Source organism: Eleutherodactylus coqui, chromosome 1, assembly GCF_035609145.1.
Source record: "Eleutherodactylus coqui strain aEleCoq1 chromosome 1, aEleCoq1.hap1, whole genome shotgun sequence".
Taxonomy (NCBI): domain Eukaryota; kingdom Metazoa; phylum Chordata; class Amphibia; order Anura; family Eleutherodactylidae; genus Eleutherodactylus; species Eleutherodactylus coqui.
The window spans coordinates 301,854,680-301,873,085 of NC_089837.1; the positions used below are offsets into that span (position 1 = coordinate 301,854,680).

The following is an 18,406-nucleotide window of genomic DNA, read 5'->3' on the forward strand; positions in this document are numbered from 1 at the left end:
TCACATGTCGCTGATTTGGTGTGGATGTTGTTGCAGATTTTGATTTGGATCAGCAGCAGATTTTACTCTTTCAATTGAATTCAGACTGAGGGCTCAGTTTTAATGGCATTTTAATGTGCATATGTTACCTGCGTTTGCGATCCACATCTATATAGAAGCAATGCTTTTCAATGGCACAAAAATGTGCAGCGGTAAATATAGGGCAGCAGAATTTAAAATGCAGGTAACTGCGGCATCGTCTTTTTTGGATGTGAAACCCGTGGATGCTGTCACATCCACGGGTTTCACCTTGTGCTCAATGGGGCCGGCGGCAGCGGTACCGCCCCTATTGAGAGCATACAGTGAAGATCACGATCCTCTGGCCCAGTTGTGACAGCTGTGGCACAGGAGCACGATGTTCTCCCATTGAATTCAATGGACCTGGCGCTACAATATGCATGTAGCTGCGGGCTGCGGCCAAGTCCTGCAGTGATTTTCGGGGAAGGGCTTTAAATATACGCCCTTCCTGAAAATCATCCCTAAAATGTGTAAAAAAAAATAAAATATATATATATATACTCACCTCTCTGCAGCTGCTGGGGCTCAGGCACGTCTAGCTGGGTCTTCTCCTGAACTGCTATGAAGTGCTTTAAGCAGGTGACCAACCAGCTATTGAATGACACACTGCTCAGCCAATCACAGGCAGCCCTTTCAGCAGGCGGGATTTGAAAAAAAAAAATTTAATGCTCAGAATGTATAATATAAAATGCATACTTACTGATTCCAGCAGCGTCTCGTCTAGCACTGCAACCTGGTCATGTGTTGTACATTGTTCACGTGACTACTGAGCCAACCACAAGCTTCAGCTGCCATGGTGCTGAAGCCTATGATTGACTGAGTGGGCACATGCACAAGGAATGGCACTCTACTACTCAACAGCTTCTATGTTCCAAGCAGCGGGCATCGATGCCCCATTGTTGGATGGGGCACCACTGGCGTATATACATATTTTTTCTTTATTTTATGTGTTTCTGAGCCACTGAAATTTTTCAAAGTCTTAGAAAACTTATTTAAACCAAGTATTGTATTTCTTAACAATGGTATTGTTACATGGATAATGGGCTTCATACATTATTTTTAACATATTTATTTAACACTTATTTGCAATAAAAAAAAAAGTTTTCCAAAAATTTCAAGCATATTACAAGTCATTGTTGAAATTAGGAGTCATCGAGAAGACTGCAAGCAATTGTAATCATTGGTATCATGCTAGACCACACAATATACATTTTCTAATAAACTCTGAAGTCATGATGACGGGACAAATACACCAATTTGTATGTTTAGGATTGGGAAAGGGATCCTGGAATTAGTATATATTTGCATTATTAATGTCTAAAAACTTTCACCTGTTTGTTAATACAATGTTTTTGCATGTTAGGTTGTTGTATCATTCCCACGTCAGGCAGCAGAATACATGGGAGAAAAGTGGACAAGTTTACATTTTAATAAAGTATGGCTGTTCCGATATAGATAATATCGACTAGGCGCAGCCTCTGCCGTCTTCTCATCTGAAAGAGTTTTTGAAGGTTATACAGAATCCAAAGTGAAGTTTTGTTTTCCTCTTCGAAGTTCTGCTTTTGAAGTTTCGTTTTGTGTGTGTTATTTATTCGAACCAAACCTTCAGTAAGTGGAAGAGCGGGCGCCAGAATATCAGGTGCGCTCTCCCTTGTGTTTCACAGATAACAGAATATCTCTGAAGTGTCAGGTGCTCTTCCACAATTTATAAACACCAGGAATCACAACGGTGTTACAGTAAATAGAACTTTATGGTAATGTAATTGGAATTAATTCAGGCGTCACGCAGAGCATCATTTGGCCTAGGAAAACAGTGGGAAAAGTTTGAATTGCTGTAATGTTTCAGCTCAACATAGGCAAAACAAGAGTAATTAAATGTAATATTTATGTCTAATTTTCTTTCTATCAATGTAAATGCTATAAGTAATATTTCAGCAATATCTGAGGCTTCATATAAGAAAAAACTGAATTTGTGGAAGTAGCAAAGTCCCCCAGAAGAGGCCCTGGTGCAATTAAATGTAGAATCAATATTTGCATATAAATAAATATAAATACATTTTTGATTTTTGTTTCTACCTAAAAGCTAGGGAAGTCTTGATTAGAAGCTGCTGCTGAAACTGGGATATGGTAAAAAGAATATTGATTTGGTACAATATGTAGAGTGATTGTTATTATTATCACTACTATTACTTTTAATTAAGTATTCCATGCATGTGCTGGTGTAGGCTATTAACAGGTATTAATGCTGAACTATACCCTATTAGAAAATGTCACATAGTATTACTATTGCTAGCAACCTGTAACACCATTTGTGGAGAGTGGGTGTAGAGTTCCGATGAGAGAAAAAAAATTCACTCTCTCTGCACAGTGCTTGTAGTTTCAGATATTCTTAAAGAGAATGTATCATCAAAAAATGACCAATTGTTTACATCACGTTTTTATGTTAAATGTTTTTATTTTTGTGCAGATTTTTAAGGTCTAATAACAGTCTGATGCTTCCTGTTTTGAAGAGAAAACTTTTCAATAACCACCTCATTATCATCAAAGGTAGGAATACAATGAAGGATAATACCTGTACATAGATAACATAGGATCCACCATTCATAATAGGTGATGGTCACAGCTCACCTCCCTCTCCTCCTCCCACAATGACGTCTTCGCAAATCACAGAGTATGCCTAGAAGAGTTTCCATTACAAGTCAATGAGTCCCCTCCAGTGTATTGTTTCTATGGTTCACATGGCTTTTGTAAAGTATATATCGGAATACTAACAGCAGTTCAGGCCAGATGGTTGCTTCATAGACATATACGGAAAATAAAATATATACCATACAAATATAAATATAAAAGATATGCCATCAGAAAATACAGACAGATTGGATAAAATTTAAGTGACAGAATCTCTTTAGCTTCTTCAAGGTGCATTCACACAAGCGTGTGCAGAAATAGGTGCGCACAAAACCTGCTGAAAGAGATTCAGAGCAGTGCAGGGAGGAGACGGGGCTGGACGCCCCTGAGCCCTGGCAGCTGTAGAGAGGTGAGTATATGTTTTTTTATTTTTTACACATTCTAGGGATGATTTTCAGGGAAGGGCTTATATTTAAAGCCCTTCCCTGAAAATCCCTGCAGGGCTTGCCGGCAGCCCATTGATTTCAGTGAAGCTGCAGAAGCACCAGTCCCATTGAAAGCAATGGGAGAACATTGCGATCCTCTGCCACAGCTGTCACAGCTGTGGCAGGGGAATTCTTCAGCCCCACAGAGAATCCCCTTGTCACTGAACACTGTGACAGTGCTGTCACAGTGTTTAGTGACAATGGGACTCCCCACAGGGAATATTGACATGCACCACAGAACTATGGTGCACGCATGTCCTATGTTTTGCAGGTACCTGCGTTTGCATGCCTATAAAACACGGACATGTAAACACACCATAGGGAACCAATGGTTTTAATAAATGTGTGGTTTTGTGTGTACCTATGTACACACACGCTCGTCTGAAAGCACCCTAAGGATGCAGCCTATTTTGGTCTACAGGATGAAGCCCCATTATTTTTAAATCTTACCTTTTCCATTAAATTCAATGTGAGCTGTGCTTGCACTACCTAACCAGGCTGCTGCAGTATGGATGGCGTGATCTGCTTCCTTGCTGTCTGTACTGACAGCTGTGCTGGAATCAGCTGATCATCAGGGATCCCAAGTAGCAGACCCCTGCCGATCATCTCTTGATGAGCTATCCTGAGGATAGGCCTTCTAATGTCCTGAAAGAAACAAACAAAAAAAAGAAAGTTTTTAGATTGATATCAACATAAAGTAAACATTTATGGGAAATGTTGTTGATTGACAATTTTGTACGGCATGACTTTGTCTTACAAGAGAAAAATTAAAAATAGCAAAAAATGTTAATTTTTCCACATTTTCTCTAAAACTTTGAAACTAAATAAACATCAAATATATTGAACAAAATGTACTACTAGCATAAAATACAAAAAACATTCTCAGAATCAATTGAATAAGTAGAAGCAGTAAAAGTTATGACTACATAAATTGATGAGCTATTTTGAAGATAGGGCATCAATAGAAAAAATTCCCAAAGTCCTCGATAGCCCGTTAAACCCCACCAATTGGGATATAGAAACAGTGATCATAATCTGTCTACTATACTATTTCCTACATTGTAGAATGAGACAGAAATCCAATTCTAAGTGTATTACATGAAGCATCATATTACTCCACTACTTCCTTTGAAATATCTTTTTGAAGTTGGAACTTAAAAAGCACTAAGCCCCTATATTAATTATATAAGGCAGGAGGAACCCCAGTAGTCAGATATTCATTGTACTCTGAAAAGTTCTTGTGACACTGACTTTTTGGGTTATTTCCTGTTGAGGCCAGGCTAATTAAAAAAAAAAGTCAAAAAAGGTTTTGACTGCAGAATCTACTGTAGATTGTCCACTCCTGTTTTACATAAGAATATCAGACTATACTAATATTGCTTGTCTTGGGTTCATGGCTGTGCAACTGTTGCAGCAATTTATGATACAGTGATTAGAATTGTCCTTTCAGAGGATTTCCTCATTGGATAATTCCTTAACAGCATATGGCACAATAACAAGAAAAAAAAGAATTGCAATAAAGGGTTAACAGATGTTAGTCAAACTGCTACTTCATTTCCATAATATCTAATAGCTTAATTTTTCCTTCAATTCATAATTGCCATTATTAATACAATCCTTCTCTTTTTAACTATGCTTTTCAAGGATATCTCGAGCCTCGCATTTTATTTCTAAAGGACTGCAGAATGATCATCCATCTCACATAAAAAGAGCTGGTTTAAAGGTCATTAACAGATCTCTGGAAGTTCTATCTCACCACACATCCAATTTTATCACTCTTTAGCTCAGTTTTAAAAGGCTGTTTTCGAAGTCATGTTGGAGGTTAATGCATCTCACACATAATCCACCTTGTAACATACTAAATGTTCAGCTGATGTCAACCAAGCAATAAGCAAGCAAAGTGTTAGGGGTGAATTGGTATGACTCTAATACAATAAAAGAATATGAATGATTGAGTCTTTTTTTCTCAGCCGGTAAACACACATATTGAATTCTAAACGCATTTGTGAATGCCCTTGTGATGTAACTGTAATGACAAAAGTATAGAAAATAATATTGTCCAATTGTATTGCAGGATCAAAGACATCTCTTTATCTGTTCGGCATCACTTCCAGGAAACCCCTATTCATTAAATACGATTGATGACCTACAGTGGAACCTAACAAAAAGTACCGGGGCTGCCCCATGCACTGCATCATACAGTATTATAATGTTTTTCTGCAAGTACAGTCTTCTTGTTTTATCAGTAAGCCATGCATTTACTCACTCATTTAGGGAAATGTATTATTAGAACTACCGTGATTTTTGGACTATAAAACATACCCAACTACAAGACGCACCCCAGGTTTAGACAGCAAAAAATAGGAAAAAATATTTCATATTAAATAAAAATTCCCTGGTGGCCTGAGGAAGAAGAGGGGTTAATTTTACTAAATTTACATAGGTGCGATGGTTGTGGTGGTAGATGATAGGTAAGGGTATGTACAGACACAGCAGGATGTTTTCACATGTAAATTCACACCAAAATCCACGCATGCACAGGCGTACCATCAGGGGTCGCAATGGCGACTGGGCCCCTGCACTGAAGGGACCCAGAGGCCACCATATATAAACGCATATTTAGTGCACTATTGGCTGCACCACACCAATCATGCGGCCGGCAGTGCAACCAGCTGGAGAGGAAGCCAAAGCAGAGTGGAGCAGGATGATGATGTGGAAGCCAAAGCAGGGAAGTGGTCCGGGCCCTGGCATATGTATCTATCTATCCATCTATCCCTCTATCTATCCCTCTATCTATCCATCTATCTATCCATCCATCCATCCCATATCTATCCCATATCAATCCCATATCTATCTCATATCTATCTCATCCCCCTGTATATACTGTATATAATTGCATACTTTATACACAATTAAAAAATGCATCAAAAATACATGCGTTTTTTAATAGTGTATGCTGTTTCGTAAAAACATTTGTGGTCTTTAAATACTGCATGCAGTCTTTTTACTTGTGTTTCTTAATTGTGGTTCAAAAGTACAACAGAAAACATTAACACACCCTAATGCTACTCACACACATGCATTCAGAAAATGCAGCTTGAAATCATGGCATTTTTACTGCAATTTTGAATGGCGTTCTTGAACGCATGGTACAGCGCATTTAATGCACACCATCATTGTGATGAATGAGGAGGTGCATTAAAAAAATGCAAAAATACAACAGACAGCTCTTGAAAATCGTGGTGCTAAAAACACTGTATTGAAGCTCAGGTCTGAGTAACCCCATTAAAATTAATGAGAGCTTTGTACTGCGGTTAGCATGGTGCTCGGGACGCCGAGCTAATAGCGGTAAAAAGCAGTGTGTGTGAGAGTGGCCTATGAGGCTACAAACAAATCTTTATGTAGTGCAGAAAATGAGTCATATTTGTAAGGATTACGCCAAGGGGCTAGATCATGTATGTAAATTTGTTTTTAAACTGTATACAGCATGATTTAGGTATGGGTATGGGGGTGGGGGGGGGGCCCGAGCTGAACTTTTGCACCGGGACCACTGAGCCTTAAGTTACACTCCTGCACTCATGACTTCACTTGGTACAGATTTTCACATTTTCAGTGAATGAAATCACGACACATAGAACATGGGGATTTGAAAATCTGCAATATGACCATTTTCTGCTATAGATTTTTCCCATTGTAAGTGATTAGTATTTATTAAAAGTCCATTCACTTACATTGCAATCTACTTTGTTGTGGAATTTTGGTGCATATACTGTAGCCGAAATTCTGCTACAGGCATATTTTTTATTTTAATGAAGGATATGCAGTTATTGATTGCTAGAGCAATGTCCCATTTTGACGGGCCAACATTTGTCTAAACAACTGCACGAGCGCTGTCGGCACCGCTGAGCTTGTTAGCGCTTGTACAGAGCATTTAGACATGCAGAGATCACCATGGGATCTTGGGCTTCTAAATGAGTGGGGAGCATTTACACTCAGTGAGAAGACAGTGATCCAGCAATGTCTTTTATGCTGACTGAAAGTCAGAGATAACGAGAAGTGAACGAATAGTAAAAATTTTTTTTGCATTTATATGGGATGATTCTTGCTAATTTTCTTTCATTTGAACGAAAATTGCTGGCTGGGAATGACTCCCTCACATCTGATTGGTCACAGGAGGGAAACATCAGAAAGGTCCTTCACCTCAGCCTTTATCTCTATTACCATTCTCTACTGCACTTTGGAAGAACTGCAGAATGGGGAACTTCAAAATGTAAGACGCAGACACTTTCTAGATAGACCTGACGTCCGGCATTCATCCATGGACAACAACAGGGCAATGGGAACGGCTCAGCTGGGCTTAAGGTAGGCGGGTTTTTTTAATCATTTGCCTAGCTTTAAAAAAAATTCTCATAATTACACAATTCCTTTTAAGTTATTCATAAATGGTAAAAAAAAAAGATTATTAATGAGACATCTTTTCACTTTCAGATTGCACACTACGTTGGTGGTATCATGTATTTTAGGTTAATGGAATCTGTCTAAAACCTCTTTTGAGAGCTCTATATGCCCTCCTATATGGCCTGGTTATTTGTCAGTCTGTTGGATTTGCAGATTTTATTATTTTACACATTTATATAGCACTTATTCTGTAGCGCTGCACATCACTTGATGTTCCATTGTGGTTTCACCTATTAGTAAACTTTTTCTCGGAGCATGGGAGAAAACCAGAGTACTCAGAGGAAACCACGCAAACACACGGAGAACATACTGTACAAACTCCATGCACATGTTGTTCTTGGTGGGACCTGAACACAAGATTCCAGCACATCAAGGCAACAGATAACCTCTGAATGAGTTAATGAGTTAATTCTTGTATTATATTATTCTTATACTCTGCAACTACATTTATCACTGGACAGGGTAAGGCATTAAAGATAAAATCACGGCAAATTTGAATTTCCAAAAATCCCTGCTACAAAGGTCAGAGTGCAGCCAATCAACAGCCAGGGCACCATGATGATGTCACCAGATGTGACTTCCATCTTGTATATGGCCATAATTTCATTGGACATCTGCATCACATGACCTAGCCATATATAATACAGGCACAGTGTAACCAGCAGTGATTTTACAGATGAGCACAGGCGATGCCGACACAAACTGACTATTCCAATAATGGCTCATCAGTAAATCTAATGTATCTATTGTAACAGCTATAAATGTTTACATATACATTTGAAACTGTGAACATACCATATGGTAGATAGATAGCAAATCCAGAGTAATATCTTTCCAACATTAACCTTCCAAATTAACACCGATAATGACTGCTTCAAAATGTCATATATTGTTTTAGCCAAATGTCATTGTGTTTTCAGCACTAACCAATTCCTCGATGAAGAAAAATCTTTACATTGTGTGCAAATTACAGAAATCTTACAGGAATTGTGAATGTACATATGCAAAATACATCTGTAGATCCTACACCAATAACACAATCAATAAATAACTCCATATAAATAAAGAATAATACATAATTACAATAATTACACCAATATTAGTGAATCCTGAGGAAGCAGGAAAAGGAACACAGCAAGAACTATGGAGCAGGTGGGGTAATTATACACTGTCAGATACCTCTGGGGTGTAACAAGGTTACCAGCAGGAAAGGAATTCTAAAACAAAGCTGTTATGTTTCAACACCTGACAGCAGGGAATTAAAAGGACACTTCCAAGTCGCTACATATGTTGAACCTACAACCACATGTAAGTGATTAGCATCATAACACATTTTCATTTGTAGCTGCTGTTTTGCAAAATACATGTAATAGACCCTTTTGACAAGGGTCCGGTTAGGTTGGAAGGTGTCAGCCTTTATATGGAGGGACGGAGAGGGGGGCTTCTTTCGTAGGCATTTAAATGAGAAAGGACCATTTCTTGTTTTAGGTACAATATACAATATAGACCTTTAGTATCTGTGACACATACCCTAAGCACAGAGTACATGCAATCAGTATAAGGTGTTGTACACAATGGTGTAGCTATAGGGGTAGCAGCAGTCTCAATTGCTCTCACCACAATCACAGATCCAGCCAGCAAGGGGAGATCTAGCAATATTACTCACACTGCCACTACTGCAGCCTGTGACGGTGTCTCTTGAAGCACAGCACAGACCGGCTCCTCTCCCCTCTCCAGAGCATATACTGTGCTATACACAGCACACAGTCTGTCGTATGCTCCGAGGGACACTGCGACCGGCTGCGATAGCAGCGGTGTGAGTAATGGAGCTAGATCTCCTCTGGCTGGCCAAGTTTCAGGGGAAATGCGGGACAACAGGGGGCACAGAAGGGGCCACAAAGAGCTTGAGAGGCACACGGGGGATCACCATGACTTTGAGGGGCACAGAGGAGGCCATCATTACTTTGAAAGCTACAGATGGGGCATTGTTATCTTGTGGGGCACAAAGGGGGCTCTAATATTGTGTGGGGCATGAAGGAGGGATTATTCCTTGTAATGCACACTATAGGAAAAATAATATTATATTGAGATGTTATTACTTTGTAAGGCACAACAGGGGGCACTAATACTTTATGGAATACAAAGGTCAGCATAACTACTATGGGGAGGCAATGAAAGAGACATTGGAAATAGCAGTAGGATTGTGAGAGTGGGCATAGACAAGTCATGGTTGCCAGAAGTTTGCATGGCTTTAACCTAGAAAGAAAAGAAAAAAAAGGGAACATGAATGATTCCAATCAGAGGAGATGTCACCTGTGATTCCTGAGGAAACCTATTGATTACCTGCTTGTCCTGGGGCTGGTGAAGAAAGACATTTTTGGTGAAATGTAAAAAAAGTTATATTCACCTGCTATGCCGCTTCTCCCGATCCCAGCTTCTGCAGTCCATGCTGCCTGCAGTGCTCACCTGCTGAGTTCCTGGTAGAGTGACCATGTGATATGCACACATGACCATCTGAAAGTGAGCGAGCGAGCTGTGGGGGTAGGGTGGACTGCAGAAGGTGGGATCTGGAGGAGCGGCATAGCAGGTGAATATAACTTTTCTTCTTTCAGCTACACACAAAGGGCCTATGAGCAGCACCGCTACTGAGTTGGGGAATTGGGCATATGTGGGCAACTACTACCGAGAGGGGGGCTGGGGTTTATATGGGGAATTATCACTTAGTGGTTATCTGTAAGGGATATTATTACTGAGTGGGAGCCTATATGGAACAATATTACTTAATGGTGACCTGTGAGGTGCATTATTACTCAGTGGGAAACTATATGGAACATTATTACTGAGTGAATGCCTGTGGGGGTCTATATTGGGTGTTTTTAGTAAGTAAGGGTCTACATGGTGCATTGTTACTTAGTGGAGCCTAACTGCGCGGGGGTCACTTCAGTTTTGATTACTACTAGAGATGAGCGAACGTACTCGTCCGAGCTTGATACTCGTTCGAGTATTAGCGTGTTCGAGATGCTCGTTACTTGAGACGAGTACCACACGATGTTCGAGTTACTTTCACTTTCATCTTTGAGATGTTAGCGCGCTTTTCTGGCCAATAGAAAGACAGGGAAGGCATTACAACTTCCCCCTGCGCCGTTCAAGCCCTATACCACCCCCCTGCAGTGAGTGGCTGGCGAGATCAGGTGTCACCCGAGTATATAAATCGGCCCCTCCCGCGGCTCGCCGCAGATGCATTCTGACATAGTTCAGGGAAAGTGCTGTCTTGCTGGAGTTGCTATAGGGAGAGTGTTAGGAGTATTTTAGGCTTCAAGAACCCCAACGGTCCTTCTTAGGGCCACATCTAACCGTCTGCAGTAGTGTGGAGGCTGCTTTTTGCACTTTTTTTTTGTATATCGGCCATGCAGAGCATTGCGTCCTGCAGTAATTTTACATTGTCCAGGGCCAGTAGTGGTGAGGCAGGGACAGAAGACATATTTAGTGTATATAGGCAGTGGGCCTTTCCAAAAGCATTTTGGAAAAAAAATCTATTTAGGCTGCCTGTGACCGTCCTCAGTGTACTGGGTCTCTGCTGGGGGTAGTTGTCCTAATTCATACGCAGCCAGCTAAGTGTTACAGCAGGCTTGCGCAAAATTCTTTCCTGGCTCTGTGTTGCCTGTTACATCACCGCTGTATTCCTGTCCACAGTGAAACAGTCTGCAGTAATTTTACATAGTGCAGGGCCAGTAGTGGTGAGGCAGGGACAGAAGACATATTTAGTGTATATGGGCAGTGGGCTTTTCCAAAAACATTTTGGAAAAAAAATCTATTTGGGCTGCCTGTGACCGTCCTCAGTGTACTGGGTCTCTGCTGGGGGTAGTTGTCCTAATTCATACGCAGCCAGCTAAGTGTTACAGCAGGCTTGCGCAAAATTCTTTCCTGGCTCTGCTGTGCGTTCCGTAAGCGAAGTCAGCCTCCAACCACAGGTATTTATGTACCGCCAGTGGCTTCCTGGGACCCACCCATGCTGTCGGTCCACATGGACTTCCCATTAGGGAGATGTACGTGCCTGTGTATACTTATAAAAAACTCGAGCCTGACTGGGGCATGCAGTTTGGGCCGAAGCCCACCTGCATTTAATCTGTCGTTAGCTCTGCTGCCCAGGGCACTGCAGTGGGATACATTTATGTACAGCGGGTGGGTTCCAGGGAGCCCTGCCCGCCTGTGCTTGTCCACGTATCCGTTGTTAAGTGGACCTTGGCAGTAACCGCGTTGCTGAGGGCGCGTACAATGTTGCGGGAGACGTGGTCGTGCAGGGCTGGGACGGCACATCGGGAAAAGTAGTGGCGACTGGGAACCGAGTAGCGCGGGGCCGCCGCCGCCATCATACTTTTGAAAGTCTCCGTTTCCACAAGCCTATATGGCAGCATCTCCAGGCTGATCAATTTGGCTATGTGCACGTTTAACGCTTGAGCATGCGGGTGCGTGGCAGCGTACTTGCGCTTGCGCTCAAACAGTTGCGCTAGCGATGTCTGGACGCTGCGCTGAGAGACATTGCTGGATGGGGCCGAGGACAGCGGAGGTGAGAGTGTGGGTGCAGGCCGGTAGGCACTCGTGCCTGTGTCCTCAGAGGGGGGTTGGATCTCAGTGGCAGGTTGGGGCACAGGGGGAGAGGCAGTGGTGCAAACTGGAGGCGGTGAACGGCCTTCGTCCCACCTTGTGGGGTGCTTGGCCATCATATGCCTGCGCATGCTGGTGGTGGTGGCTCCCCAGCTGATCTTGGCGCGACAAAGGTTGCACACCACTGTTCGTCGGTCGTCAGGCGTCTCTGTGAAAAACTGCCACACCGTAGAGCACCTTGACCTGTGCAGGGTGGCATGGCGCGAGGGGGCGCTTTGGGAAACAGTTGGTGGATTATTCGGTCTGGCCCTGCCTCTACCCCTGGCCACCGCACTGGCTCGGCCTGTGCCCACACCCTGACTTGGGCCTCCGCGTCCTTGCCCGCGTCCACGTCCTCTAGGCCTACACCTACCCCTCAGCATGCTGTATTACCAGTAGTGCAGAAACAGAACGCTGTAATTAAATGTGCCACTTATTGGCCTGTGGTTGGAGGCTGACTTCGCTTACGGAACGCACAGCAGAGCCAGGAAATAATTTTGCGCAAGCCTGCTGTAACACTTAGCTGGCTGCGTATGAATTAGGAGGACAACTACACCCAGCACAGACCCAGTACACTGAGGACAGTCACAGGCAGCCCAAACAGATTTTTTTCCCCAAATGTTTTTGGAAAGGCCCACTGCCTATATTCAATAAATATGTCTTCTGTCCCTGCATCACCACTACTGGCCCTGGAGTATGTAAAATAACTGCAGACTGTTGCACTGTGGACAGGAATACAGCGGTGATGTAAGAGGCAACACAGAGCCAGGAAATAATTTTGCGCAAGCCTGCTGTAACACTTAGCTGGCTGCGTATGAATTAGGAGGACAACTACACCCGGCACAGACCGAGTACACTGAGGACTGTCACAGGCAGCCCAAATAGATTTTTTTTCCCAAATGTTTTTGGAAAGGCCCACTGCCTATATTCAATAAATATGCCTTCTGTCCCTGTGTCACCACTACTGGCCCTGGAGTATGTAAAATAACTGCAGACTGTTGCACTGTGGACAGGAATACAGCGGTGATGTAAGAGGCAACACAGAGCCAGGAAATAATTTTGCGCAAGCCTGCTGTAACACTTAGCTGGCTGCGTATGAATTAGGAGGACAACTACACCCAGCACAGACCCAGTACACTGAGGACAGTCACAGGAAGCCCAAATAGATTTTTTTCCCCAAATGTTTTTGGAAAGGCCCACTGCCTATATTCAATAAATATATGTCTTCTGTCCCTGCCTCACCACCACTACTGGCCTTGGAGTATGTATAATTACTGCAGGGCGCAATGCTCTGCACGGCTGATATACAAAAAAAAAAAAAGTGCAACACTGCAAAAAGCAGCCTCCACACTACTGCACACGGTTAGATGTGGCCCTAAGAAGGACCGTTGGGGTTCTTGAAGCCTAAAATACTCCTAACACTCTCCCTATAGCAGCTCCGGCACCAACAGCACTTTCCCTCCTCCATGTCAGAATAAATCTGTGGCGAGCCGCGGGAGGGGCCGATTTTTATACTCGGGTGACACCTGATCTCGCGAGCCACTCACTGCAGAGGGGTGGTATAGGGCTTGAACGTCACAGGGGGAAGTTGTAATGCCTTCCCTGTCTTTCTATTGGCCCAATAACAGGCTGCATATTTGTGGCAGAGTAGCCAAGGATATCTGCGGTGTTACTCCCCAGCAGAATCCACCATGTGAACATACCTTTAGGGTACATTCACACATAGTGGATTTTGATGGTTCCTCACCAAACACTGTATCAAAATCTGTAGATACATGTCAAAATCAGCACCAAATCTTCTACATATGAACATACCCTTAGGGGTAATCATTTTGAAATTATTAGGGTATTTTCATACACATAGCGGATTTTCTGCAGACATGAGGGCCAAAGTTGTGTGAACAGCCCTGGGTCTTTGGTTCCTTTAATCTGCCACTGTGGAGGATGATGGGGGCTTGTGTGGAGAACCTGAGCAACAATTCTAAAAGACCCTCCAAATAGGTTGCTACATAATTAGGATACGTAGGATTATGATTAGTATTACGTAAGGACTTTTTTGCTTATCAGCTTTCATTAGCATTTCTATAATTAATGTTGTCCAAGACAGCTCTTCTTTGTCCAATGTGGCCCAAAAGTCCCAAAAGGTTGGGCACCCTTGATGTAGAAGTATACTAGTGCTGAGCTGCTGTACCTAAGCTAGTCATCCATGATATAACAGTTAAGTTATGCTGTCCCTGATGTGTGTGTAATATATGTGTTTTTTTCTTAGGGAAAGGAGGTGGCAAGACATACTCCTAACATCATCCATGGCTCATCTCTGGCGGCATCGATGCATCACTTAAGGGACCCAGTGATGCAATGGAGAATTCTTTGCAAAGTTTTTTTTCTGGCAGCTTTGAAGGGTAGTTGCAAGGAGGAACGCCCAAGCTGAACCATTGCCCCAGGGCCCCCTGATTCTGCAGTCAATGTTTGTGGTTTTACACTAGATGATCAAAGAACAAAGATCGTATACCCACTATTAGAGTGGATAAAACACCCACAAGGTTTATAGATATAGGAAAGCAAAGCAATGTACTAACACAGAAGTGAGACATCTTGCATTGCCTCTGTGAAGGTATAGATGAAGCAAGATTCTGGAGCCTGTACCAGAACTTTTAACTATGATAGGATGTGTTGAGTCACTCTGCATATTTAAAAGCAAAACGTTTAAGTCACATGGCTTCTCCCCCAGTGTCAATTGCCAGTGGTATTATTTTGACTCTAGTGCTAGGTGTCAGTAATAGAATCATAGAATGGTAGAGATGGAAGGGACCTCCCAGGTCATCTGGTCCAACCCCCTGCTCAGTGCAGGATTCACTAAATCATCCCAGACAGATATCTGTCCAGCCTCTGTATGAAGACTTCCATTGAAGGAGAACTCACCACCTTCCGTGGCAACCTGTTTCACTCATTGATCACCCTCATAATACTATGACATTCCTGTTCTAGGACACAATAGCATTTGGATCTGCCACTAGTTGGGAAGCCACATACAGGGGACCTGGAAGCTACATGTGGTATCCTAGCTATTGGTTAGCTAATACCAGTCTAAGGAATACTGCTTATTCTAAACTTTGGCATATGGGAGGAAATTGCTAGAATTGCATACCTCCTTTATGGAGAACCTCCAGGCATATTATCTCTGCGTTACACTGTGCAATTCTACATTTGACATACACACGGTAAGTGGAAATAACCAAAATTGCATATTCTCTCTAATGAGACACTCCAGGGATTTTTCTTAGATTACACTCCACTCTTTTATCATGTTCTTGAATGATGCTGCATTTTTGTATCATTATTCTTGGCTATAATAATATGCATTTACAGTTGCTACAGTTCATGAGTCTACAGGATAACTAGCTGCTATGTCCTTAGCTTTCAGTGTAATGTGGTGGTGACCTTGCTAGAGGGAGCACTATTTGCCTTTTACTAAAATCATTTCGACACAAATAATCAATTTTCCTGGGTGTATTCCAGTGTATGCATTTAACAGAAGACGGGGAAGATAACTACTTTCTGTTCCAAAAACTAAAGGCAGGAGAAATATGGGGCAACGTGCTGTAAGATTAGCAACGAAGAAAAAGGTGTTACCACGTTGAGAACCAGTGATGAGTGTACTTGTCAAGAGCAGCAGCTGCAACATCATGGTGAGCACACTTGTCCTGCTAATCACATGAGCACTGCTAGTGTGACCATGCGATCAGGATCAGATCAATGGCTGTAATATACAGGTACAGCCCTGCTCTAAAAGCGAAGAAAGCCTCTGATCTGCGCTGTTTAACCCTTTGAATGCCATCAAAGGAGATCCATTGATCATGTCACAGGAACGCTCTGTGATGTAACTAAGGGCCACACCTTGTATGGGTATAGAGCCTAGGGTCCATTAAAGGACCTCAGGGCAGTCTCACCATATTCCTAGTTGTTGGAGCATATTGAGGTGTGCCTTAACAATTGATTGTTACTATTAGTGCACAGACCAACATACTAGCATATAGATATGCAGTATGTCAGTACATTACAGTTAAAAAGTAAACATCCAAATTAAAATTCCTATGTAATAAAAAAAAAAGTAAATTGAATAGAATAAAAAGTTGATACAAAAAAAAATAAACAAACATGCATTTTTAAAATAAATGCATTTTATAAAATTTAAGCAACAGAATTGTAATATATACTGTGTTTCCCCCAAAATAAGACAGGGTCTTATAGTAATTTTTGCTCCACAGTATTTGTTTTTTACATGTATAACTGCCTGGACACTATTTAAAAATCATGCAAGGGCTTATTTTTGGGGTAGGTCTTATTTTCAGGGAAACAGGGTATATATATATATATATATATATATATATATATATATATATATATATGTATATATAGTATTGTCATGGCCATAATAACCTGGATAATAAATTTATAACATTTATAATTATTGGTGGGTGCCATTAAAAAAAATAAGAAAACTGCAGCACAATTGCTTTTTTTCCTAAGTTTTTGTCAAATAAAAATTAATAGGAATTATATCTTGAAAAATGATATGTTCATACATTTGTCCTGCAGAAATAATAAAAGCATCATAAAGCCATGCAGAAAAAAAAAATAATAACAACCAGACTGCAAAGAGAGAAAAAATTGCTCCCATCCTCGAGGGCAAAATTTGCTTGGTTAAAGGGGTTACTAGTTACTACCTCTATTTGATTAGTCAAAAGGGGACATTTTTCAACTGTAAAAATACTCCTTTGCCTAGCTATAGCTGTTACATACTTGTTATGCTTCCAGGGTTCATATGATTCCATCTACTAATGCGCCAGTGTCGATGGTCACACATGCCCAGTAGCTCAGTCCAACGGCTCAGATCCTCTTGTATGGAGACAACAGGGTGGTTCTAGCTATAGTGCAAGCCTAATAAAAATCAGGGCACCAGAAGCAGCTTCTTCCTAAAAGTATTGGATGCATTACATGGACGTTCTCAAGAGAACACCGGGGGGTGCCTTAACAACTATATTTAATTGTAGGGTATCCTTTTAAGTGAACAGTTGAAACAAGAGCAATTACAACCAAAAATAACAAGTAATTATAATAATTTTCTATACTAGAGCCATGTAAGGTAATGCCGGCATCAAATTATTTTGAAGTACACCTTTAGCACACATACAGATGTATATTTCATGTAGCGCATACAATTACTCAGGTCGATGATGTTTTTTTCCACTTGGACTCTGCAGTGTGACCTATGAAGGCCTGAATATTTGTTTAGTGTACCATCAGTAATTGCAATTACAATCACTTAATTAAGGGGTTGAATGTGTCACTCTTGCAAGTAATGTTTTTAGCTGAATTAGACCATTAGTGCATGTTTTGCTAATTGTTTTAGAGCTGAACTGGAAGCTACAGTACACTGACTTCAAGTTTTTTTTTCAGATTAACTCAAAGTGTCCAGCACTTATGGATTTTTCCCTATTTACACAGGGTAATTATAATTACGAGAAGCTTTTTTCTTTTTTTTTTTGCACTTGCGTTTACTGTCTGTCAAATGCACCCAGTTCTCTTCTAAGAGTAATTTTGCTTTCTAGTTTCTATTCAAAGAGATCTGCTGTCAAATGCATCACCTTTGAAAACCAAAAGAACCCAAGGTTAGCAAGTTCAGCTTTTCAGCACACTGATTTTATTTAAATAAAGGCTAATTCTGAATTAGGATGCTGTACATGTTTAACTCTCTAGTAATCATATTAATGCCAGAGACTGCCAGGTTTCAGAGGCAGCCAAAGAGAAAAATGGCTGGATAGTTTACAAGATGGAAATAAAAGCTTTGGAAGTTCACTTGATATCAAACTCATCAGATACTGCTCAAAAGCACAAAAAGCTAATAAATATAGAGGATATAAATGTGCCTCTAATAGAGCCTTGCCTCAATAACATCATTTTCTATAGATATTAATTTATGCATACAGCAAACATGGCTGACAGGGGTGCCACAAGAAATCTATAAGATCCATACTGTGAAATGATCTGGCTGTGAAAGATCATTGTCACTTCTGTAGTCTACCCTACCACAGCTCTTCATTCTACTTCCTACGCTAACTATTGTGAAGCTT

General features: G+C 41.4%; 1 long non-coding RNA gene across 1 annotated transcript; it reads left to right on the forward strand.

Annotated features, from left to right (window-relative positions):
* Window positions 1–15,872: 15,872 nt before the first annotated feature.
* LOC136611915 (uncharacterized) lies at window positions 15,873–18,000 on the forward strand. The gene is made up of 3 exons (XR_010790320.1): window positions 15,873–15,961; window positions 17,733–17,781; window positions 17,885–18,000. It is a non-coding gene; the product is annotated as an uncharacterized lncRNA (long non-coding RNA).
* Window positions 18,001–18,406: the final 406 nt, after the last annotated feature.